The 25,783-nt window shown below is 39.9% G+C and overlaps 1 protein-coding gene and 1 long non-coding RNA gene across 9 annotated transcripts in view; both read left to right on the forward strand.

Moving 5' to 3' along the window:
- Positions 1-25,783, forward strand: part of NFIA (nuclear factor I A) — a 599,011-nt gene that overhangs the window by 235,343 nt on the left and 337,885 nt on the right. The gene's annotated exons all lie outside the window — the stretch shown is intronic.
- LOC121928499 lies at positions 554-24,705 on the forward strand. The gene is made up of 5 exons (XR_006103513.1): positions 554-837; positions 8,736-8,819; positions 10,610-10,738; positions 13,609-13,692; positions 21,348-24,705. It is a non-coding gene; the product is annotated as an uncharacterized LOC121928499 (long non-coding RNA).

Here is a 25,783-nt window from a genome sequence, read left to right on the forward strand (position 1 = left end):
AACAACAACAACGAAGGTTAATAAGGAGACATATACATAAAGACGTATAAAATACCTCAGAATCAATTGCTACAGAATGCAAAAAAGATTATGCGCAATACGTTATTGAAATATCTAGTATTTCATCTGTTTCTTTAACAGACATGAGATCCAGGACTGTTTTTTTTTAAATCCTGTAATTCATATTAGGAGTGTTGTAGGTGTGCAACAAAACTCAGTGTGCTTGATGAAATGCTTGAGAACAGGACTGAAATGTCCAAATTTGCCATTGCTCTTCCTCATTTCTCAGCCTTGAGATCTTGCCAAATGTTTACCTTGATTTTGGCTGCTCCTTCGGTCCTTAGAATGTGTTTTCCCACCAAGGATTTAATTTGAATATGTGTCCCACCAGCATCCATGGGGATGGGGGAAGAGAGAGATGATACTATATATATATAATTGCTGCTGACAATAGACAAAATATGTTTAAAGCTGTTATCTTACTGAGAGAGCTAGAAGTTCAAGACCACAGGGCCTGGTAATTCAAACAGCTAGGATCTAGAAAACCTAAAATTGTCTCTGCTGTCACCTTTGCCTTTCATACTGTCTGAAATCAAGTTTCTGGCTGGTCATAGGACAGCAGAAGAGAGGTGGCCTTGGATGCAGGTACTTTAATAATGTTTGACTGGTAGGTTTGCAAAACTCTTGGATATTTCCGGATGTTTAACTTGACTTGACTTTTTTCAAGGGTGAGCAGAAGGTGTAATGAATCATGCTGAATAGGAGACATCCTGATTTTGGACAATATGTATAGCAGATGTCTCAGATGCCTTACCTGAATGAACCTAATGTGAAAAAGTAAGTAAATTATGGGTAGGGAAAAAGGGAGTTATGCTGGTCTCTTTGTCATAGAGAGAAAGTAGCAACAGTGCTGCTTTGTTTCATGTCTTGATTTAATTTTCTATATCCATACTATTTTAGTATGGGGAGAAAAATGTTGTGTAGAGAATATGATGTTTGCACACACTGTGTATTTGTGTTTATGTAGATCATCTTTGTGCAGAATACTGTTGAGGCTAGATTCCTCACCCTGCCCCAGTTAGCAAATGAGAACATTCTGTTCTCTAGCTTATCTTTTTGTTTGTTGATTTACACATATACTTTCTCATTCTGCTGCTGTGAAACCACATGTGCAAAAAATACTCAACTTATAGGGAAAATGTCAACCATATGCAGCATACATGAAGCTTAGTGGCAATAATACTGAATTAATTTTGAGTTTGGGAGTCAGTGTGCCATAAGACCCATATTTTAGAGTTTTAGACATTCACATGTATCTCAAAGTTTGTTGTAGTAGATCTACAGTATGTGTGGCTAATTAAATGCATAGCCTTCTTGGTAGTTTATTTGGTCACACAGGGGCTGTACACACAGCTCCAAAGGGATGGCCTGGAGCCACTCTTGTTACAGCCAGATCAGGGCCATGGCAGCCGCATGCCACGGCCCTGATTTGGCCTTTGCAGGGCAGAAAAAGGATCCTCAAAAGCAGCTTCTTTTGACACCCTGCAAAGGGATGTGATAGCTCCGTTGCTGTGGCATGGCAGTGTATGTATACTGTACCAGAAGAGCGCCGTAATGCTGCATGCCGTGCAGTGCAGAGTGCGGTGTCATGCCACCCTGGGGGTTACCTTTGGCTTCCTCTGAGGATAAGAGTGTAATTTGCCCAAGTGGGTTTCCAAGTGGGCATTTAAACCCTGGTCTCCAGAGTTCTTGTTCAATACTAAAACCACTACACCACACTGGCTCTCTTTATATCATTTTATATCATCCTTTCCTGTTGATTGAGATAAAACTTGGTGGGTGGAAAAAAACTATTGCTGATTTCAAACATTTTCTGCTGTTTGATGCATTTTTCATAATGAAGGTAGTAAGGTGCATTCCACATGATATTTGAAACTATATCTTGGATATGTGTTCTTTAAATACATAGGGGTTGCATTTTGAGATCTTGTACAGTGGAAATCTGAGGATGACATCCTTTGACTTGATGTCTCCCCCTCCTTTTTTTGTTGTGGTTGAAAAAAACGTATACCATTCTAACTACACATTTTACTCATGGTGTATATGTTGTTGTCTCTGCGTCCCCACAGATAGATAGCCTTGCTAATAAATAGAGAATACTGTTCAACCATAGCTAATATGCAATATGTTAAGAAAAGAAAAATAATAGAATTTCAGATATCTATTGGTTTGATATTTTAAAAGAAAGCTCCAAATTCTTGCCTGAACTTGTCCGAGTTCAAGTGAGGCAACTTTCAATGCTTCACCAAGCACTTAAATATAGGTGACGGAAATGCTACTTTGCTAATTTGAGCGGAATGTTTAAAACAAAGTGTTACTGTTTAATCTGGGCACATGACGTGCGAATGAATGTTTGAATGAAATGACATAATTGTTGGTTAGTCTGTATAATTTAGAGAAAGAGAGTGCCTTGATCAGCACAAGTCTCAGTTCACGAGTGCTGGGAAGGACTCTTATTTCAGAGAGAGAAATTCTTTCCCCTCAGAGAACAAGAAGTACAGCGTCTTTCCTCCTCCCCCCTCCTCAATATTTGTTAACCTCTAAAGAACAGAGATGTTGCTTATCCAGGCCTTTCAGCTAAAGAACATTTTCTTGACCCATTTCCTAGTGCTACATATGATAGTCTTCAATTCTTGCCATCATACACCTGGGATTAAGCCTTATTGAACTGAGTGAGGCTTGCTTTTGAGTAGACTTATGTAGAATTCTGATGATAATCCATCATCTTTGTTGTAAATGATAATGCACAAGCTGTTGCTGGCAGACCTGATACTCCATCTGGAAATCAAAGAAATAAGAGAATTAAAACTGCTTGGGGTTATGTTTGCATGAATAAAAAGAATAGAAGGATAGAATCGTAGTTAATAGTTTTCAAACTGGCAGTTAGTTGAGGTGGGAAAAATGTTTCATCCTCTTAATGAGAGAGATTCCAAACAAGACAACAAATAAAAAGAGACACTTCCACTAACACCAGTCCATTATTTACAAAATGCACAGGTTTTGCAGTGACACTAGTGGAATGGCTAAAATAAAATAAATTTACTTCCAAGATTACCATTATTTTCAGAAAAGTTAAAAATTAGCCAGTAAAACAGTAATGTTTGAAAACCATTGTCAAGAGAGTTATTTAATTGTTACAATACACAGTAAATGGCCCTGTTAATAAATACTACAGTTTAGGATCTTTCTCATGATTCCTAAAGGAGTAATGGAGACAAGATCTGTCAACTAGATTTAGAGGCTCTGGCAGGTACTTGTAGCGCTTTTTAAATGCCAGCTGTAGCATAGGTTAAGTGCCATACTGAATTGTCTTTTTTAGACAAGGAGTTTTATTCTCTCTCTATTTTATATCTATCTATCTATGCTTAAATTTGGCTGGATTGGGTTAACCATTAATATGATCAAACATTTCATCCAATAGTTGTATTATTTATATACATGTATGTGTGCATATATACACAAAACTATTGGGTGAAATGTTTGACCATATTAATGTTTAACTCAATCCTGCCAAATTTAACTCTAAAGTTTCAGTTGGCCCAAATTAACTCTGGAACCAAGAAGAATCAGTGTTCTCATTTTCTAGAAGTTAAGCCCCCCTCCCCAGTAGATTTAAAGTTTCTGGTTCTATATATTCTCTGAGAATTGTATAGAGCAGAGAGAGAGGGAACTTGTGGCTTTCCAGACTTCAATGCCCATCGTCTCTCAACGCTTGCTGTGCTGCTGGTAATTCCAGTCTAACCATATTTGAGGGGTCATGTGTTCTCCATTTGTAATTTTAAAAATCAGATTTTTCAATTTATGGGTATGAAGTGTCACCATAATTTTATTATTAAAAGGCTTGCTGATTTATTTATTTATTTTATTGTGCTGGGTACATTGAACCTGTATTTATGTTACGGTTTTCCTCCAACCCTGCAATTATAGTTTTAGGAAAGTGCATGTTTGTTTAGGAAGAAAGCAGAATGCAAGTAGATGAATGATTTATTCATGTTCTCCATAAATATCTGATCAAACATAACTTCATTGATATAAATGGGACTTATTCAGAGGCAATGGTGTATTGATTATTGGCTTAATTAAAAATGTTATTCTGGAAATCACTAAACATCATTATGACTGTGTTCATAATATATGTACATGTCTGCCTTAATGACTGTGCATAGAGTACTGCTGAGATAGTGGAAAATTTTACACTTGAGTTTTGCTGAAGGAATGGCAGAAACTCAGGTTACCTGTAGGATTCAGAGTCATATGGAAACACTTAAGGGACAGTGGAATTTATTCTTTGAAATGCACTAGAATAAGCTAACAATGATACTCAGAAGAAAAATGAATATGGCTTAATAATTCCAGTAAGAAATAGATGTATAACCTCTAAGATCTGCACCTTTACTGGCATAATAATTTTTCTATTTACTTTTTACAGGCAGTCTAAATGTACAAGGGGATTTGGAGGGGCTTTCAAGCTGCCTCAGGCATTAGAAGATTAGTATATATAATATAATATAATTTCATTTATTTAACTCTTAAATGTTTATGGTGCTGGATGCCAGAGCATCTGGCCTCTTCACAATAATTAAAACTGACTTATTCATAAACAATAAATAACAGGCTACCCACTCAGGCAGCCAGGAACTCAGTGGCTGTACCCATCTGCCAAATAAAATCCCACTGACTGACTTCTATTGTGTTCTTTTTAGAGACTGGGCTAAGCAAGCATGCTCTGGCTCTGTGTGGACATTTTGGATTTTCAGCAGGCCCGTCTTCAATATAAAACTTTGATTAGTTCTTTCTTCTTTGAAAATTTCATAAGTATTTTTTCTTTCATTCCGGTTCTGCCTGCTTAGAAGAATATTCTTTTAAAAAATTGCATTAGTTTCAATATGATAAAACAAAAAATAAGTTCCAAATTTGCTCTTTTCCCCCTTTTGGATAACTATCCCCTTTTAAAACATGGGGAGGGAAGGAGATGTTCCCTTGCACCCCAGGGAAGAAGTGACTTAATGACTAGAAAATAAAAGAGAATTTACTTGGGAAAACTGTGGAATTAAAGTTCCAGATGAAACATGCACCAGTGATGCATAACATTTTTGTTAATTGGGTCTTAACAGGTTTCTGACTCAAGCTGCAATCGTTTTAGAAATGGGTCACACTAGGCAGCGCCGGCAGGGTATCCCTGCAGCTTACAGAACATTTGCCTTGCAGTAAAACAGCATCTAAATTTGGACTTATCTGATTGCATGGTGCATATGCCTGACTTCAGGGGAACTACATCAATTTTGTTCCCATTTTGGTGAGTGTGTTGTCTCTTTACAGCTGGAAGACCCATGTGTGGAGTCAGCATCTGTACAGATCTACTGCTTTATGTTGTTTTGGTTTTTGTTTTGAAATGACAGTCTTCAGAAATCATGCAACCTGGATATGTCCATGCCATTTGGATAAATGAAAGTCCTGGATACATGGTGAAGGAGCAATCCCCAGTGTAAAACAGCAAATAAACATGCATATTCTTAACCCCAGTTTCAGTCACTGAATTGTCTGAATTACTGATGCAAAGATATAATGTTGTATCACAAGATCTAATTTCCGTGTGTCCAAGCAAATTCTGATATTCAGGTTGATGTGTGGAACAGTTCTTCAGGCAAATACATTACAACTGCAGTATCCATGAGGAAGATGAGTTCGTCTATATAATGGCATCACTGTATTGGGGGGGGGGGCAGTATGCCAAATAAATTTTTCCATGTACAGGAAGGCATCGATGTAAAGATATTAAAAGAAAGGTAAAGAACAATACCTCCTTCTAGGCATGTTGAAATGCAACAGTTCCAGGAAGGGATGTCATACCTGCTTGTTAGAACATCTGAATTGGTTGGTTTGCTAAAACCAGTAGGAAATGGGGCAAAAGATGTCATTTGTATAGTATGCACCTGGTCTTAACATCCTAAACTTTCTCCATTATGTGTTCTGATCTTTTGGCTCACAGGGGTTCAAAGGTTTCTAGTTTTTGATGCAATCGACTATATCTTATTTGCTCTAAAATCTAGCGCTGACTAAAACTATTCACATCCTAGTGTAGTTAAAATGCCAACTTCACATCTCTCTTTGTTTCTATATCTGAAAAAAAAAGCACAAGAATGCTTGTTGTGATAGAAACACTTGTTTGCCTTTGGACATCTACAGGTCTGGATGACTGAAGTTGGACTTGATATCCTCATGCTAACTTGTATCATTCCATAAAAGAAAATGAAATCCACACTACTATGTAGAAAACTAACTGGACATTTATACTAGTTAGTTTTCACTGATGTGATATACCTGTTTATTCATTCCATACTATAGAGGGGGACTATGTGTTGTAAGCTTTAGCCTTCCTCTGTACAAAACCATCCTGCCACATACACACACACCAGATTTCAGGGAGAAGAAAATAAAATCCTATGAAACCCTGTGTGAATTTTGAAATATACAAGACTCTGATTTATTATCATCTCAGAGCTAGGCCTCAGTCCCAATGATCCTAATGGAGTAGCACTGTTGAGAGAACATTTGTGGGGTAAAATGGAACAGCATGCAGGGTTTGGGTGATCTGGAGACAAAGCTATACGTTTCTTCTTGTCAAAAGAACCAGTTGTGAGATATAAAAAGAGAATTAGGACTAGGAGCTACATAAGCAGTTTCCTGTTCTTTTTTAGGGCCTGGGGAACACAATTTGGTGCAGGGAAGCAGTAAAGAGTCTGACCAGGACTTTTGGAAAAAAGTAGGATTGAGAAAGGGCAATTAATTTTTATTTTGCTGGTTCTACATCATTTGGGCATCTTCTTAGTTGCTGGATATCTATTTCTGGATGGTGGTTTGGTGTCAGTTTGGGTAGAATCCTGATGGACAAAGGGTTTGGGGTTTTGAGGAATGAACATGAGATTGGTCTTTGCATTATATCTTTGGAAGGAAGGCACAAAATAAGGTTATTGGTTTCAAAAAGTATGCAGTGGGATTCTCTTCTGCCATCTATCATTGAATTCTATGCAATGGAGACTCACCACTATGTGTTACACTCCAAGGAAGAAGTGGTATGATTGTACAGTACAATGGATAAGGATTTGAAAATTTTTGTCCATGCTAGTGCCACTTTCATTATAACAGTAACATTTGGAAGTTAAATCAAGTTATGGGTAGTTTTGATCCAGGTTACTTCATGTGCCTCATTTTTACCATCCAGAATCCATCATAGGTGCTACAGTTGTCCATTTTAGACATCAGCCAGGAGCTGCATGAATAAGAACCATGCAAGATAGGATCTTAAAATTGTCTGAATAGATATAAAACCTTTTAGTTTAGCCAGATGCCTGGACTTGCTAGTCAAGCCTTTACTTTGATGTAGCGACATCTTGAAAATCTCTTTATTGCTTTTTATTAAAGAGAGAATAACTCAAAAGAGATAGCCTTCCTTTTCTTCCTTTTCTTCTCTTGTACCCAGTCTGGCAATGACAGTGAAAACTCCAATAACATACTAGATCTACTAGTCAAATAACATTAGAGTATTAATTGCAATATTACAAAATCACCCAACTGTAGTAATTCATTTCATTTTACAGTGAAGCAATCGGTAATTTCACTAACTGCCCTCTTTTTTTCCCTTAAGAAGTAACTCCACATAAACAAAATTCTTCTTATGCTTCTAAAGTAACAATGATGTTATCTTGCTAATTAGCAGTATGGAAGAAGGATAAATTAATTCTGTCATTAAAATGTATTTTTGGTGTGTTATTTGTGGTGAATGACTATAGAAGCTATTTTGGTGGTGATGTTTTGTATTTCTCAGATTATGGAGGTCTTTTTTACTTACAAAAAAGTTCTTAAATCTTTATGCTGTCAAAGTGATACAAAGTTGGAAAATGTGTGTCTGTGTCGCATGCTGATGGAAGTTACTATGTTCATTTAGCAGAAGTCCAGCACTGTAGTGAAAGAGGCAGCCTATTATTATAATATGGCTGAAACGTTCCAAAAATGGTGTAGATACCAAGTGGTTCATAAAGCCGCAAAGGAAAAGAATTAACTGTGCATAGGGTTAAAACCGGGCCTTTTCAGCTTATGGTAAAAATGATATGCTATATGGATATTTAACACTTTGACTGTGGGGACAATTTCATTATGGTGATAATTTTGAAACACCCAGGTTGGTGAGTTTTGCATGTCTGTCCAATTTAGATGTGATGAGAACACAGTTAGAATTATAGTAGCAGAGCCCATAATGTACTCCACATACATCAACGATGACTTCCCTTGGTTTTTGTCAAAGGCGGGATACAAACCGCCATTTAGTACGTATACAATACGTACTAGGGTTAGGAAGGGGCGGTGCTTCCGCACCCCCCTAACCCTAGTACGTATTGTATACGTACAAGATGGCGCCGCCATCTTTACGTACTGGACGCACAGCGTCCAGACGTGTCGCGGCGCCTATGATGTCGCGAGTCCGCACCAGGCGCCTCGCGACATCATTGAGGCACCGCAAAAAGAAGCTCCGAAATGGAGCTTCTTTTTTGCTCCGCGCGGGAGTCGCGCGGTTTGGCTGCTGCGGCTCCCGCGCGGAGCAAATGGTGGCGGTGGTCTGTACCCCGCCAAAGTATATTTCCCATAGTTTGCTCATGCTTCCAACTTCTTTCTTTCAGTTAGTCTTAAAGGTGCTACAAAACCTATTTACATGTTTCCCATAGCCTTCTGGATGAGGGGAAACCAACTCAGGCTGAATCCAGGTAAGATGGAGGTACTTGCTATAGGAACCCCAAATCCAGGAATGGAGTTGTGTCAGCCAGTTCTGGATGGGGTCACACTTCCCCTGAAGGATTCTGTTCGCAGCTTGGGGGTGCTCCTTGACTCGTCGCTCCAATTGACAGTTCAGGTGGATGCGACCGTCAAGAGCGCCTGCTATCAGCTTCGTCTGATATGCCAACTGCACCCTTTCTTGGAGCCGAGGGACCTTGAAACAGTAGTACATGCACTGGTAACCTCTCGACTGGACTTCTGCAATGTGCTCTACATGGGGCTACCCTTGTGCCAAGTTTGGAAACTTCAGTTGGTACAAAATATGGCAGCCAGATTGATCACGGGAACTTCTAGGAATGACCATATAACACCGGTCTTGAAGTCCCTGCACTGGCTGCCTATTAGTTTCTGGGCAAAGTACAAGGTGTTGGTGATTACCTTTAAAGCCCTACATGGCTTGGGCCCGGAGTACTTGGGCCCTGAGGAAACGCCTTTTTCCCTATTATCCGTCCCGCACACTAAGGTCCTCTGGAAGAAATCTACTACAGCCAAAAAAATCTAGGCTAATATCAGTTTCCTTGAGTGCCTTTTCTATTACTGCTCCAAAACTATGGAACGACCTGCCGGAGGAGATCCGTCACATTCCCACTCTGACAGCTTTTAAGAAAGCACTTAAGATGGATCTCTTACGGCAGGCCTTTCCAACGTAGTTACCCTCCCCAGATATAGAGATATTTGTCCCCTCATCTGTCTATTCTTCCCCGCCTGTCTTTCTGCCTATTTTTTGTTTAATGTTTTCATACTATTACTGTTTAATTCTGTTTTAGTACTGGGAATTGGGGGGTGGGTGGGTAGGTCTAGGGTTTGATTTTTTAAAAAACTCTATTGTAATTTGATGTATTTTACTGTTGTAACCCGCCCGGATTCTTCGTGATTGGGCAGGCTAGAAATAAATTATTATTATTATTATTATTATTATTATTATTATTATTATTATTATAACACAGTAACTAAAGATTTAACATAAAAAGAAGGGGGACTGATTCTTCTCACAGCATGTGAATCCTGGAGTAGATGTTCAGGATATCTGCTATTTCCCATAGTTTTTTATTTTATTTTATTTTATTTTATTTTATTATTTATTTATTTATTTTTGCTCTTTGTTCCCAATGAACTCACAAGAAACCATCCTATTGCCTGCCATTGCCTTCTGAGGGATAGAAGATCTTTAATTTTCATTTCCCAACTATGCATTTTTCATGCATGCCCACGGTGTTACACAGTGTACCTCATGGCTGCTGAAAAAGATAATGGGAAGGACAGAAAGGAGCAAAGTTAAAGTTAAATTTGCACATTGTCCACCAGTAAAGCCTGACACTGGGGAAAAAATGAGACTTTCCCCTGTAATACCAAGATTTGTCAAATCTGGCAGCTAACCAAGTTCAGAAAGTCAGGCTTCAGTAGTTAAAACTCAGCAAACCTTTATTCAGCACTATAGCTCCATACCAGAGATGGTCATTATCAGAACTAATCAGCAAGCATTAACATTGCCTAATTAAATTACACACAATTTCAAACTCATGGCAGACTCAATTGTCATTCATTACAATTAATACATTTGCCCCTTTTGTTACCATACTGCCCCTTCTCTTGAACAGATTTGAATCATGCCTGCCTCACCTACAGTTATCTCACTATCTGTGGATGAAATCATGATGTCTCTACAATAGCTGTTCTGCTATATAATCCATCACATAATGTTCCCAATATTTTATGGCAGGATAAGCATTGCAACTCCTGACAAGACTGGACAGTGGAAATCATAAAGCAATTGTCAGTGTTTTAGAAGAAAAAACTACAACTTATTTGCAGAAAATTTACATCCAGTAAAGCAAGACATCCACAGGAGGTACTGTATATACTCATGTATACGTCTAGAATTTTTAGTCAAAAAATGGACCCCCAAAACCCGGATTGACTGATCCACAGATCAATGTAAGTACAGTAATTTAACTGTTATCAAAAAAGGAACTATCCCCTTTTCTGAGTAGAGTGGCAAAAGGTGAGAGCTTAGTCCTCCCAAGGGGTATCTCTCTCCACCATGGCATCTCTTTTGACCTTTTTGAATAACTGCGTGGGAAAATGGCGGTGGTGGCAGCTCTTTTTTTGCTTCCCCTCAAAGGCAGGCTGAATAGAATAAGACTTTGAAGGACCTGAATAAGGCATTTGAGTATGATTGTCAGTTTTTCTGGGATAAAATCAGGAAAAGCTATCACATTAAAGCTAAAATCTATAATGACTGCTAATGTAGGCCCTATCCAGACCAGCACTTTGCACCGGCCGGTATGCGTGCTAGGGTTGCCTCGGGACGTCCTTTACAGACGCCTCACAACCTTAACACATAGCTGTGGTGGCATAATGGCGGCACCATTATGTATACACGGGCACCACCATTATGACATCATCGCCGCGCCGCATCCAAACGGCGCGGCGCAAGCGTGGCATGTTTGCGCCTTGTCAGGCCACTTGTGGCAGCCTAACAGCAGTGCCAGAAAGAGCTCCAAAATGGAGCTGCTTCCCAGAGGGCACCTCATGCCCACGGCAACTAGATTGCCGCAGGAATGACGCCGGGGGAAAGGGGCCAAGTGGCCCCTTTCTCCCTTGGCTGCGGCTCCCGGGGTGTCCTGGGGCATGAAGCCCCAAAGACACCCCTTTTCAGGACCAGGGAGAAGTGGCAGTTTGCCGCTTCACCCTGGTCCTGAAAAGCACCGGATTGGGGCCTTTGGGCTGCCAATGTGGCTGCCCTGGTCCCATTACGTGGCACAAAGGGGCAGCTGCAGGCCTTCCCAATGGGGCGGTCTGTATCCCGCTATACACACTTTTTTTTTTTTTTGCTTTGACGTGTGCATTTTCTTAGGCTGACCCATGCCTGGCCACCTCCCCCCCTTATCCATCCGTCCATCCATTCATCTATCCTTTAGTGTGATCACAAACAGTTAAGATGCCAGAATTTTAAAAAAAATTCCCATTGTTTTAATCATCCGTCACAACCTTTGTTACATAACCCTAAGTTTTACTCGTATTCATGGGTCATATCAAAATCCACAATTTTGTTCCCAAAATCTTCCCTCAGTGTATACATGAAGTCGACATATAGTTGAATATATATAGTAGCTGAGTATATTGAAGAAGGTAACTACCCTGGAGGAAATGTTACCTTTCCTTAAGCCTTTAGTGCATATTTGATGGAGGACCAAATTTCTCTGTTTACAAACAGGAGATGGGAACTACACACTTGCAGAAACTGGGGGTCTTCATGACCTCATGACATGTACCAGGCTATTTTGGAGTGTTTGACACCTGAGCAGAGGACACACTGTTACGTCAGTAGTGCATATACAAGTGTAGCTGCAGTGCTACAAAAAGTGTCAGTATTTTATCTCTGATTTGGAACAAAGCATAATGTCATGTCCCATGAACTTCAATAGTGTCCCTTTGAGGTAAATAACTGCAAGGATGCAGCCTTAATCTTTAATCACTTGCTGTCAGAAATTGGTACTTTAAGTGACACAATGGTTGTTGAGCCTGCACCATTTTAAATGAGGCTGATGTTCATTGCAGGGAAGGAGAATAGTATATATTTTGCAGTGCTGCAAAACAGAGCAAGCTGTTCACCATATACCCAAGCCTGGGAAAGCTCTGTTACAGTTAAAATTGCAACAGTATCTCCATAGGAGCTGTTGCCAAGCAGATACAGAGTTTTGGAATGTTCCCAGAAAACTTTCACAGCTGATACTTTAGCAACTAGCTCTCTTTTCTTTTCCTTACCCACAACTTTTTAGATTGCCAAAGGATAGAATTTAGCACTGGACTGTAATCTTAAATCATAATCAGTTCTGGGTGCTCTACAATATATATCATATCTATCGAGTTCCTGTATTGGGAGAAAGGCAAGAAATAATAATAAGAATAATGAATATGTATACATTCAATTATTATTTTGTTATATCAGTCCTCAGTATCTTCATATCCCATGATTCATCTTACATTTTCTATATATCCTATATATATATATATATATATATATATGAGAGAGAGAATATATATCGCCCACCCACCCACCCATACACACATACACACACACACATATAATATGTATAGGTTTTTTAAAAAGCTGACAATTTGTTCTTTATTTGTGAGAAGTAAGTTAGACCCAGTATATACCGGAACCTTGTGCCAGCCTGGGGCCAAAAGTAGGGCTCGGGAGAGCAGAGTGCCCACACACTCCTGAGCCCTACCACAAGCTGTGGGTGCCATCTTGGTTCCCCGCCATTTACATGGGTGTGCAATGATGTCCACATGGCGCAGCACCCAAAGAGCATGGCACCGCATGGATGTCATCGTTGCACATGAGGGCGATAATTGTGCCTCACACATGACCTAAAAAGAACCCACTGGGAGTAGGTTCTTTTTAGGCCTCATGGAGGCCACAGCATTTGTCTGCTGTGGCTTCTATCTGGGGCAGAGATGCCACCCCATTCTGTCCATCTGTATCCTCCCACATTTAGTTTTTGGGGTGTTTGGGGACAGGTCTAATGGCTCAGTTGTATGAGCCATCACCAGGGCCTCTGTGAGAAATTTTGCAATGTGGAACAAGACTGCTTTTGGGCCAAGGTTGTCATGGCAGCTCCTCTCAAAACTGAGATTGCTATTAAGTCTTTTCAATAAAGATAATTGTATAACATTAGATTTTAAAGTTGTTGTTTTCTTTCTTCATAGAAGAATATGGTGATGATAAAATATGAATAGAGCCCTTTCCTGTTGTTTCTGCCATCCTGATTTGTGAAGATACATTCTAAATGGGTGGGTTTTTAAAAAAAAAGAACTTGTCAAATTTAAACCTGAAAGAAATAGTAAATATATATTATATAATGAAATGGTGGCCTTCCTAGTTACAATATCAATGTGAGTGATGGTCAACAACAAGAATTCATAGGTCTATGTCAGGGGTAGGCAACCTTTTTGGGCCGGGGGCCGGGTTGCTGTCCCTCAGACAACTGGGGGGGCCGAAGCCAAAAAATAAATAATTAAATATTTTTTTTTAAAAAAAATTAAATATATAAATAAACCAGGACAAATGTAGGACAAAATTTTCAAATGGAAGACACTTTTTTTTAAAAAATGGAGGACACACGAAAAAATTTGCTGATTTTTAAAAAAATGTTAATATAGATGCATGTTTCTGAGGCTTCTATAGACAATTGCCCCCCAAAGGCCCTGGCAGCAATCGGCGGCAGGACCGGGCTGGGGCCGGTCCCAAGGCCTCGCCTGGCCGCATCCGGCCCGCGGGCCACAGGTCGCCTACCCCTGGTCTAAGTGAATATACTCCATTTCATAGAGTTAAATTTATCTGTTAATTTCATAGAAAAAATAGACAGGTCCCAGTAAAAAGCCGAGAAAATACTTGAAGAGCTACATTTTTGCTAACCTTTGTAAAATGAATGCAATAAAAGGGAGTTGTGATGTTTTTGGTGTGTGTGTGTGGTTTTGTTTTAGAGAGGGGGATGTCAGAAATTCACGGGTCCTGCCTTGGCTCTCCAGGCCCGGAACCAATGTACAGGCTCAATCTCCCTCTTATAGGCTCTGGCCACCACAACCCCTATATCCATCATTGCCATCCAAAGCTCCTTTGTAACTCCTTGCCAACTCACTAGGGACTGCATAAAGTGTGCTGGTGGAAAGGGGTGAGCAGAATCAGAAGCAATAGATATCCTCACCATAAGATGTTTTGGGAGGAGTGAGTGTAAGAGAACTTTTGTGGCTTCCACAGTATGTGAAATATATACAGGTAGGAAATTTTTAGTGGCAAAGTGGACAGAGAAGAGTTGAATTTAGAGTGGCCAGCTAGTAGTGCTCTTTCCATGCTTTCATGTTAGTGATAGACAATTTGTGATAGCTGTTGTCAGGTTGTCATGTGATACTTGTGACTGTTATGTCTTATTATAGAGCCACAGTAAACATCCAAGTTCTATTTTAAAAAAATGAATCCATTTTCTTAGTGTTTTTGCATCTGTGATGTTGGTACCTGGGGAACACACACACACACCATTTTTATATACCACCTGAAGAAAATATGCAATGGAAATAATTGAAGCTCCTAACATATATAAGGGAGTAAGTTCTGATTTACTCATGAATAATCAATGTAAAATTGCCCATTTTCTCTTGAGCAATATCCATGTGGCTCAGTAAAGACCTTGTTTTGTATCTGAAAATGAAGTATTGATAAGATCCCATGCATAAATCACTTTGCAGGGCCATTTAGATTACTAGAAATCATAAATATGTCTACGCAAAATCAAGTCCTATTGATTTCTTTGTGACTTGTTCCCAGGAAAGTAGATCAATGATGGTTGCTTTAATCATGTATTGTACAGTTGGCCTTTTGTATCTGTGGATTCAACCATCCATGGCTTTGAAAATATTTCAATATATACTTTAATTTTAAATAAATAATAAATAAAACTTTAATTTATATCCCGCTTTTTATTTTCACAATCAAAGCACAATCAACCTTTAAAAATACAATATATACAATCCCCCCCCCAGTATATACATTCCAAAAAGCAAACCTTGATTTTTCTATTTATATAAGGGACACCATTTCACTACACCAGTGTATTTAATGGCATTTGTTCATCCATGGATTTTGGTATCCATGGAACCAAATCCCAGAGGATACCAAGAGTCCAATGTACATTAAGATTCTTAAGGATGAAATAACAACTGGTTCATGTAAAACAGCAATATATTCTATTTTTTAAAGTAACTGTATGGGACAGATGGAAGGGCTTTTTATTCTCAGCTACATGTTTACTACTTTCTATTCAGATATGTATTTATAACTTGTTTTAGGTGCAAAGAAAACTTGTGGCACCTTTGAGACTAACTGAATGAAAGAAGTTGTAGTCTGAACTTTTGTAGACTTAGTCCTTGTCTGTTTTGGCCAGGGTACTTGAGGGGCAGTGTAGAGTATCCTGGCCCCTGAGCTATCCTGACTTTCCCCTCTTATTTGGCTCTGCTTCCCTGCTGGGATGGCTGTCTGAATGAGTGTCCCAGTGAGCTGCCTGACATGTCCACCTCCGTTGCAGGTCACTCGTTTTTGAACTCAGAATGAGGTGCCCAGTGATGATCACATGACTTTGTGCTTCATTCTGACATCAGAGCAAGGTATTGGTGACAGCAGTGGATGTGATGGGTGACTCAGCAAGATGCCCATATAAACAGTCTCTGTGGCATAGAATTGGAGGGGTCCAGATCTTTGTGGAATTTTTTGAAATTTGGGTCAAGTCTGCTTTACCATGGTTCTGGTAATAAATGTGATAGATGTTATCTGGATTGTTTGTACCAGAACTGAGGTTCGGGGCTACGCGTCATCCAAACAGGACGTCACCAGAATAAGGGAAAAACACATATTTTGGCTCATGCAGATAATGCTTAAGGCTCTTTCTCTTTGTGGTCATCTGAGGGGTTGTCTGCACTGGCAAAAGGCCCGGCTTCCCCCAGCCTCACTTCATCTAGATTAGATGATGCAGGCCAAAAAACACCAGGGTAGGATCAGGCCCAATCCTTCCTGTTCAGACATGGATGCAAAGGATTCAGTTTGACCCTGGGGCAAACAGCCTTTTGTTACTGTTTCTGTTAACTGCCTTCATGTCGATCTCAACGTATGGTGACCCTATGGATGAGACATCTCCAGGCCCCCTTGTCCTCTACTGCTCTGCCCAGCTCCTATAAACGCATATTAATGGTCTCTTTGATAAAGTCCATTTATTTAGCATGTGGACTTCCTCTCTTTCTACTTGCATGTATGATTCTGACTTTTGTGCTGAGCTGTATGTCTTTGCATTTTAGGATCTTTTCTAGTTCTTTCATAGCGGCCTTCCCCATTCTTAATCTTCTTTTGATTTCCTGGCTGCAGTCCCCATTCTAATCAGTGTTTGATCCCACATATGAGAACTCTTTTACTATTTCTATTTCCATTACGAACCCCCTTGCATAAGGGGGAAATCACGTATGCTCGTGCACCATTGAAAATAATGGAGTGCATGCATGCGGCACTGCATGGTACATGCACCATTCATTATATTGTACCACGGCTTCAGCTTATGCTGAAAGCCGCAGAAGGGAAGCCCGCCTATAATGCAGGCTCACTGTAGTTGTTTCAGCTCTGTGTGGTTCTTTGCTACTTACCTTGCCAGCTGTTGATCTGACTGAGAAACCCCTAGTCGCTGTGTCTTAAGTGGAAGTGGGGCACTTGGGTGCAGCCAGATGCCCCAGTTCTGAGTCAGGCGCAGAAACTGGGAGGCTTCTCAGTCAGACTGATGGCTGACAAGGTAAGAAGTTGCAGGTCAGTCCTGGGTCAGTGCGGGGATAGATGTGTGAATACCTGCCCATCCCAGCATCAACCCAGTGACCAATCCAGGTGAGCACTGTGGCCAGGAAAGCACAGGTCTGGCATGTGTTTTTCTGGCCTGTCTGCTTAGGCCCTGAAAGGGGGGGGGGAACCCCAATATGCCAGATGCCATTTCTATATTCTGTGAAACTATAATAAAAATTTAATTTATATCCTGCTTTTTGTTTCCACAACCAAAGGGGCGTACAACCTTTAAAAAATACAATACAGTGGTACCTCGGGATACGAAATACCCAGGTTACGAAATTTTCGGGATACGAAAAAATCCCATAGGGAATTATTGTTTCGGGTTACGAATGTTTTTTCGGGTTACAAAAAAACTTTTGGTGCTTTTTTCGGCTTTTTCGCACGGAATCGCGGCTTTTCCCCATTAGCGCCTATGGCAATTCGGCTTACGAAGGCTTTTCGGGTTACGAAAGCGGCTGCGGAACGAATTAATTTCGTAACCCGAGGCACCACTGTATACACAATTCCTCCCCCCTTAAAAAAGGATTAAACAATTCCATCCATTAAAATTGCAGATAATAAGAATCTAAAAACAATACTACAATAATAAAATAATGGTGGACAGAGTCTTCGCTTGTATATGACTGTGAGGGGAGCATTACATGGCCGGGATCTATTCCGGGAAGGCCTGCCAGAAGAGATCTGTCTTGACAGCTTTCTTGAAGCTCTCAAGGTTGGCAATTTGATGGATCTCATCCAGCAGGCCATTCCATAAAGTGAGAGTGATCAGGGAAAAAGTCCTCTGGGAGGTCGCTGTCAATCCAGTCTTTGTGGACTGCAACAAATTCCTCCCAGAGGATCTGAGGGTACGGGGGGTATTGTACGGAAGGAGGCGATCCCTTAAGTAGGTTAGGACCAAGCCATGGAGGGCTTTAAAGGTAATGACCAACACCTTGTACTGTGTCCGGAACCAAATAGGCAGCCAGTGGAGTGATTTTAATATAGGTGTAATATGGTCACTCCTAGTTGTTCCTGTAATCAATCTGGCTGCCATATTCTGCACCAGTTGAAGTTTCCGGACTAGGCACAAGGGTAGCCCCATGTAGAATGCATTGCAAAAATCAAGTCTTGAGGTTACCAGTGCATGTACAGTGCGTCCTCGCCTTATGCGGGGGATCCGTTCCGGATCCCACCGCGTAAGGCGAATTCCGCCTATGCTCGAGCCCCATTGGAAACAATGGGGCTCGTGCGCGGCGGCGCAGGCGCACGCAGGGCACAACAGGTGCGCGCGCCCATTCAATTGAATGGGACGCGCTGCCCTGCACGCGCGCCGAAGCTTGAGCGCATACGCTCAAGTCCGCGTATGGCACGCCCGCATATGGTGCGGGCGCACTGTACTACCGTTTCAAGGTCACCCCGTTCCAGGAAAGGGCGCAGCTGACATATCAGCTGGAGCTGATAACAAGCACTCTTGACTGTTGCATTCACCTGATTTCTCATCTGAAGTGATGAGTCAAGAAGCATCCCTAAGCTGTGAACACAGTCCTTTGAGGGGAGCGTGAACCCCTCTAGGACTGGAGGTTGTGGCCCAATACCTGGTTTGAGGGCCCCTACCGTAAGTACTTCGGTTTTGTCTGGATTCAGCTTGAGCTTGTTTTCCCTCATCCAGTCCATTACTGCTGCAAGACATTGATTGAGGGGAGAAACGCCATCTGTCGTCATTGCTGATGACATGGAGAAGTATATTTGGGTGTCATCAGCATACTGATAACACCCCGCTCCATGTCTATGGATGATTTCTCCCAGCGGCTTCATATAGATGTTGAATAACATCGGGGACAGGATGGCGCCCTGAGGGATGCTGCAATTAAGCTCAGTTTTTGAAGAGCAACTGTCCCTGAGCATCACCCTCTGGAATCTACCTGAGAGGAAGGAACGGGACCACTGCAAAGCAGTGCCTCCAATTCCTAGCTCTCTCAGGCATTCTAAGAGGATGTTGTGGTCTATTGTGTCAAATGCCGTGAGAGGTCTAATAGCACCAACAGGGTCACGCTTCCTCTGTCGATGCTTAGACAAAGGTCATCAGTTAAGGCGACCATGGCAGTCTCCACCCCATATCCTGTCCTGAAGCCAGTTTGAAACGGATCTAGAAAATCGGCTTCATCCAAGACCACTTGGAGCTGAAGAGCGACAGCCCTCTCGATCACCTTACTCAAGAATGGCAGATGACACTTGGAAACCCTTCTTTCTATTTTTAATATGCCATGAGACACATTGAGCATTGATTTTGAGGTAAAGTGATTATCTTAATGAAATAATTCAGAAGTTGAATATGGTCACTTAATCACACTATACTTATCAATAAGATGTACATAAAAGTGGAGCATTAAGTATGCAATGAGATAATGAAGCCTATAAAACAATTATTAGGACTTTAAACTATAGCTCAAGGTATGGATATGAGGCCTCTCAACACAATAGAAGGACTTTTCTTTCAGAGCCAGTCTTGGCAAGAACATCTGCCTTACAGTTGTTAATTTCCTATCTTTCACTAGGCATAGACCTAGAACAAGGGATTTTAAAATTATTTATTTATTTCACACACACACACACACACACACACACACACATTTTTCACTGCCAGTCCCTAGCAGGATATCCTTATGTATGCCTCAAGTTCCGGGACCTTTTTTTTTTTCTTTTTCTTTTTTAGAAGGCTAACCTTAAAAGTCCTCACCCATAACACACAATGCATTCTTTTATTTTTGAAGTCCATTTTATCTTCATAAACAAATGTGAATGATCTTACTGTTCTTCTTGTTTAACATGCTTCTGGCATAGGTATTTGATTTAGATTGACACCATGGCATGCAAAATTACAACTATCTTCAAAAGAATTTCATGATATGAAGAAAATACTGAAAACTTTGAAATTGTTCACAGATTCATTTCCCTACCTCTTAACTATATATGTCTTTGAATCTGAATGGCTAGAGTCTTTCATTGAGATGTTACATGCATAACAAGGGGCACTGAGTTACTGCAGTATAGATTTATAAATATAAAAATATTTTCTGCATACAGGTTGAATAAAGAGAGTGATAGTATGCAACCTTGCCTGACCTGTTTGCCAATGAGGATGTTTCTCCGTATTCTGATCTGATGGGAGCCTCTTGTTCTGAGTACAAGTTATGCATCAGGACAATCAGATGTTGTGGCACTCCCATTCCCCTAAGTACAAGCCATAGATTTTCATAATCTATGCAGTCAAAAGCTTTGGTGTAGTCAATAAAGTACATGCAATTTTTTTTCTGGCATTCCCTGGTTTGCTGCATTATCCAACATATGTTTGCAATGTGATTCCCTAATGCATCTTCCTTTCCTGAATCCAGTTTGCACCTCAGGGATATTGTAAGAGTCTTTGCTGCAGAAATTTGAGCATGACTTTGCCTGCACAGCATGGTATTGTATTTATCATAATCTTTTATGTCTCCTTTTCTATGGATGGGAATATATATTGATCACTTCCTGTCTGGAGGCCACTACTTTATTTTCCACATTTGTTGGGAAATTTTAGTTAAAACTAAGCTTGACTCAGGTCAAAAACACACTGCAGAAACCATGCAGTTTGAGACCGCTTTAACTGCCCTGGTTCAATGCTAGGGAATTCTGGGAACTGTAGACATTTCTGAGACATTTAGCCGCCTCTGTCAGAGACCTCTGGTGCCACAATAAACTACAATTCCCAAAATTCCCTAGCTTTGAGCCAGGACAGTTAAAGTGGTGCCAAACTGGATTATTTCTGCAGTATCTTTTGGACCTAGGTCTTAATGGATTGTAGCAGTTCTATTGGTATGTCATCTGTTCCTGGTGATTTGTTCTTTCCAATTGCTTTGAGTACAGCTTTCACTTCACTTTCCAGAATTTCATCTTTGTAAGTTTCTTCTTCACTTGTGTCATTCATGCTTTCAAAATTTTATGTAGATCTTCTGTGTGTTGTTTCCATCTTTTCAAAGATTTCATTGTGGTCTTGTCTCATGCTCCTGTTCCTCTCCCTCCAAATAGCTAAAAAGAGTCAAATCTTTCTCATTCACAGAATGAAGAAACACAGAAAATACAGAAAAACCTCATGCAAGCACACTACCTCTCATAAAGAGGAAAGCCTAGTAGTTTATGAAGGAAAGCATGTGATCTTGCCCTCTTCTCTCCTTGAATATTCATGAATAAAACCGAGGAGTTACCCTCTCTGACTGGATGGATATCTTTTAAGCAAAGTAGCCCTCTCAAGATCATGTTCTGTGTATTTAGAGAGCTACTGTAGTGCAGTGGTTTGAGAATTGAACTGGGACTCCAGGGGAGCAGCACTCAAACCTCCATTTCAATATTGTGGTTTTAGGCAAGTTACTTTCTCTCAGCCTTTGAGGAAGAAAGCTTTTTCTTTTTAACAAATCTTCCTAAGAAAACAGAGAATAACCAATGTTCTGTGAACAACCCCCAAATGTCACATAATATGCACAAACAAAAATATGTATTATAGGATAGTATAGTGAAGCTGATGGAGTTTTATACCAAGTCAACTGAGGGCTGCTTCTACAATTCATTGATTTTGTTTTGCTATTATGTAATGATGGCGGGGTGTAAGGGGATAGCCTAATGCATAATTGTTTGTATTTTGTTTTGTATTATATTGATCCTGTTTTTTAATCTGCCTTGATTCCTTCAGGAAAAGGCGAAATATAAATAAATTATATATATTATTATATTGACACACAGGGTTTTTTTTATCAACACTTGGGTTAGGCTGCAATCCTTCACACACTCACATAGAATAAGTAGGTTCCATTGAACACAATGGGACTTACCTCTGTGTATATACAGTACATTTATATAGAATTGTCACTGAATTTAAATGTAATGTTCAGTTTGTTTTCTCTCACACCTTTATTTTCACATTACACATTCTGTTTACAGCTTGCTGATTTGGAGTCAGCTATCTAGCATGAGCAAGTGTGGAAAAATCTAGCCACAGCAGATATGAATGCCCTTTTTAATGATGACAGATGGCTGCAGAGGTCAGAAGCAGATTTCTCAGCCTTCCTGGGCTCTAGAAAATTTCTCTGATTGCTAAGTTTTGCATCAATAAGTATGGGACTCTGACTGTAACCCTTGTAGAACATAAAATCTCACTGAAATCAATTAGCTTAATAACATTGCTCAGTTTGGCCTTTAAAATTCAGTTCAAACCACAACCTTTGTAATCTGGCTGCATACCCTTCCTATCTTGACTTCTCTGCCTGTACTGCTGCAAATTAAGGGTATGCCGAAATGGTTCCCTATGTAAGATTAGATTGTGAACAACAGGATTATTAAAATAACAACTTCCAATTTTTAGCTGGTTTCTCAATTTAAGAAGCCTCTTCAAATGTTGCCTATGGATGCTAATGAAATGTACATCTCTAGTGTACTGTTAAACTAGGGCATATTAGTTTAATAGCTGTGCCTTCCTGGGGACTGAAAAGCCCACAATGAATGTTTTCTTTGTGTGTAAATTATGTGTTTTTAAAGATATGGAAATAGAAGTCCCCCCTCATTTCTGCAAGTTATCTACCAAGATATTTCTTTCACAGCTTTGCCTGTATTCAGCCTACATTCACAAATGAAACACTAGATAATAATTACAAATAGCTGGATAATTTCAGTTTATTCCTTGAAAGATGCCCTTGGCCCTGGTACCATGCTTCAGTTTTCATTACTCCTCAATGACGTTTCTCAAAGTATATAGGGGGAAGGCTCCAAAGGGCACTGTAAAATGGTGTGAATACCACTTGCTTGAGATTAAATTGGACGGGAATGTGATATTTTGAGTAGTCTGTTTTTATTTAGATTTTAAGACCCCTTCAGATTAACAAGCGAATGATATGTGTATGTTACAATATGTGCCTTACTACTTGCTTACATCCAGATACCAGGCATATTGATTGACTCCCCCAATGCATTGATTAACTTGGCCAGAAAGAAGAGAACATCTCATAATGCCTTCTTGAGTTCTAAAATAATTATAATTATCATCAGGAGCAACTAGTTCATTTTATTCTGAAGAAGTGTTATGTTGAAACAAAGTGAAACATTGCACAAGCAAAATGTTACACCAGTGCCAGTCTAGACCTTGTTTCTGCCCATTTCCCCCCTGCCTTGAAAGCAACATCGTTAGTTTTTAGAAAAAGAACATGAATACTGCTGCTTGATTTGCTATTCTTTTCTTCCTTGATTAGCCTTAAACCTTCAGAGTTTCATGACCTTAATAAAGCTTTTTTTCCTCCTTTTCTTTTTTGACAAGTTAAAAACAGTCTTAACAAGCAAAGCTCATCTGGGCTGAAACTAAAGCCAGGTTAAGTTGGTGTTTTAAGAGCTCATTAAAGTCCACAGCATGAAGCACAAGTTGTGTGTGTGTGTGTGTGTGTGTTTGCGTATATGTACTTGAGACGAAGTGGTGCACCACAAAACATCCCATCTTTACATTTAACCCAATAGATGCCCTGGGAATCTAATCAAAGTTAGGGTTAATTGAGAGTTGGCAGAAGGGGGGGGATCCAAAACCCTTCACTAAAAGGGAAATTAACACAAGGCCCAAAACATAAAAGCTAATATAAATCTCAGTATTGATTTGGCATAATAATTGCACTGTATTCTTACAGAGCAGATGAGAATTACTGTGAACACCTTGCCCTCTGAAGTTTGTGTCACCTGCAAAGAAATCACTCTGAAGTATGTTGTGAAGGAAAAGTTGTTTTCTGTTTTCTGTTGTTTCTGTTTTCAGTTTGTTGTTTTTTTTAATTCTGTGCAGCCCTTGCTTTCAGTTAATGCTGACTCATGCAGGCTCTGTGAAATACGGACTGCTTTGGACGAGTAAATGGAGTGGGGGGAAGCAATGGAGGAAAGACCCTTGGAGTAAATGTTACCACTGGTTTGGCAAAATGCTAGGAGAGGCAGACAAAATGTGGTCAGGCAGTCTCCCATTTGGACAATGTTCATTACATTCATTAGCACTTTTTCTGTTACTAGACTTTTCAACTAAACAGACAACAGAGAGTGGTGCATTTTTTCCCCTTGTTTCTTTTTCTTTTCCATGGGGCTGCTGACGGGACATAATCCACTGTTTTTTATTACATTGCCTCTGGATGCAGTATAGTTCAAACCAAGAGATAATTCAGAGGCTTGAAGCTTCCTCCCTGCAGGGCTAGAGTGGGGGTCTTGGCTGCTTTCTCATAAACTTGAAGGCTGTTGAAAGTAAACAAATGATTAGTTCATGTTGGAAGCATCTTATTGCCTGACCAAAGATAGAAACAGTGACAGGGTAAAATTTGATCTCAGGTTGTGATGAATATCCTTGATAAGCAGTTGCTCAGTACATTTTAATTAACTATATTTCACTAAAATTGCTTTGTGTGTTTTTTTTTTTACTAATTTCAAGAAAAGGTTCTTGCTTGCAAGTGTGTATTTGATGTGCAGGTACTGAACAAACTAAATTACCTTAAGGACAGGGTAGCATTACAACATTCCGTCACCCTATCAGAGTTCCTATGCCTTCAGTTATACAACATAGGCTGGAATTCAGCAGGGGAAGCATTCCTCACATGGAATTTCACCCACTGTATTTCTGCCTTGCCACATAGCTATAATAGCAAGAGTGGGAATCCTTTTAATTTCTATATGTTGTTAGACTGTGGTTCTCATCTGCCACATCCATCCAAGGCCAGTCTCTTGAAAGGGAAACTTTTCCTTAAAAGCCCAGGACACTGAGCGTTTATATAGTTTTTGATAGAATCTACTCAGATCAAAATCCTTCTGCTTTAGAAGTTGTGGTGAAGGAATACCAGGTCTTATTCCTCTGAATACACCAGTGTGTGGGTTTCAGCAGAATTTCAACTGGCCAGTTTTGATTTTGCCACTATCATTCTAATTTACATGCCTGATAAATGAAAATAAGCTAGATCTGCAGGTAGATATACTTTAATACCAAACTTGTTTTAAATAGAGCAGTCCTGAGAGACTCAGGTTTTAAAACATATTTTAATACCCAGGTATTAAAGACTCTGGAAACTCTACATGAAAATGCATATGCAGACTTATGTATCATAAGCAAACATTATAATACATAGTATGCCATGTACAGTATATGGAAAAATATTTGGAAAAAAATCAACACAAGTCCACTGGCATACATGCAGTCTAAATATGTTTTTAAACAATATTAAAATGACATCCAGATAGGAAATTGTCAAAGTGCAGTGATTCTGAAATTCTGTTATTCTAAAAAGCAGTCTCTAGACTACATTGTGCTAACCAGTTTACAATCTCTAGTGGATGATATTTTTTGTGGGTTTTTCGGGCTATGTGGCCATCATATAAGAGTTTATTCCTGATGTTTCGCCAGCATCTGTGGCTGGCATCTTGTGGATGACTTGTGATAAGTTTTTTTCTTCTTAAAATAAACTGCCATTCATGAAAACTAAAATCCTTAAAGTAAAATCA

This window comes from Sceloporus undulatus, chromosome 4, assembly GCF_019175285.1.
Source record: "Sceloporus undulatus isolate JIND9_A2432 ecotype Alabama chromosome 4, SceUnd_v1.1, whole genome shotgun sequence".
Classification (NCBI taxonomy): domain Eukaryota; kingdom Metazoa; phylum Chordata; class Lepidosauria; order Squamata; family Phrynosomatidae; genus Sceloporus; species Sceloporus undulatus.